This window comes from Mesitornis unicolor, unplaced genomic scaffold, assembly GCF_000695765.1.
Source record: "Mesitornis unicolor isolate BGI_N332 unplaced genomic scaffold, ASM69576v1 scaffold12301, whole genome shotgun sequence".
Classification (NCBI taxonomy): Eukaryota; Metazoa; Chordata; class Aves; order Mesitornithiformes; family Mesitornithidae; genus Mesitornis; species Mesitornis unicolor.
Genome location: NW_010161817.1, coordinates 750 through 2193, shown reverse-complemented (window position 1 = coordinate 2193; position 1444 = coordinate 750).

Genomic DNA, 1444 nt, shown 5'->3' with positions numbered 1-1444 from the left:
CCTGCTGCGAGGAACAGAGCCATCGCATGGTTTTGATGAGGAACTGGAGCTCTTGCACTGGGGCCTTTCCCGGAGCTGGGGAAGCCCCGCGCTGCTCCTCGCCAGCAAACAGCAGTGGATCCAGGCTGCGGATCCCGAGGACTCCCAGGCCATCGCACACACTCAGTGCCAGGCCAGCACTCGTCACGTTAACAGATGTGCCACGGCGCTGCGCTATCGATTACAGACGTCTCAAAGTTTAACTGGCAAACACCACCCCCCGCCAGCGCCCTGCACAACACAGAGCCAGCAAAACCCCCAGAACGCCAGATGTGCTCGGCCGTGACCAATCTCGCTCCTGACCCACACCGCGGTCACGCAGCTCAACACCGAGGGGCGCTCTGTTCGCTCCGGATGGGGGCGCTCAGCTGCACCCCGGCTCCACCAGCGCGGCCGGGAGGAAACAGCTTCATGCTCCTCAGAGTTTTCAAAGTGCTCCTCAGCAAAAACAAGTTCGTTACAGGAAAGTATCGGTGCTGGTGGAAACAGCACTGCGACGTTTCACTCGCCTAAGTCACGGCAATTTCATGAAAAGCAAATACGAAAATGATTTTGTCTCAAAACACAACCTACAAGCAGCATTTAGTATCAACTGCAGGTAACTTGCACCCTTCAGGAAGTTTACAAGAGTCACAATTTTCCCCAGAACGCCTCTGAGATCGTACTGAGCACCCACTGTGCAGTTCTACAGTAAACGTACCCAATTCACAGCGTTACTGCACAGCAAGCTAAAAATGAGAAAAAAACAGCTCACCAACATCGTTCAAAATACTTAAAAAATCTTCCACTTCAGAACATCAGGTAACGCACTCGTTCACCTGCGTGAAGGTGTCAGCCAAGCGCCTTTCCCATCCTTTTTCTGGCACTGCACCTACACGAGACATTAACACAAAAAGAGCCAGGAGTCCCCAGCCAAGGGCACCGGGAGACCTCGCTCGATTCATTCGTCACACGTATGAATCTCACTACCATTCTGTTATAATTTAATTCTGCAGGGAAGCTTGTGTTTATGGTCTTAACGGCATGTTGTTGTTGGAGTAATCACACAGGGAAAGAACATTTCCTTATGTGTTAAGTTAATCATCGTGTAATATTAAAAATGAAAGGAATTTATCTTTTCCCTTGCAGAGCATATCCTATTATTTCCTCACTATTCATTTAATAAGATTTATTTTCAGTTATGGCACCCAGGATTTTCAATTAAATATGAAATAGTGCTTTCTCTGAGGACAGCAAGTGTGCGGAGCGGGATGCCAGCACGGAGGAACGGCTCAGCCACTGGGATCCAGTGGTTTCCCAGCAAAGCACCAGCGGCACCGAACCCGCCTGGCGGTGCCAGCGCTCCCCAGCACAGCTCCTCACGCAGAGCCAGCCCACAGCCAGCTGGGGCAGAGCAGTGAACCCG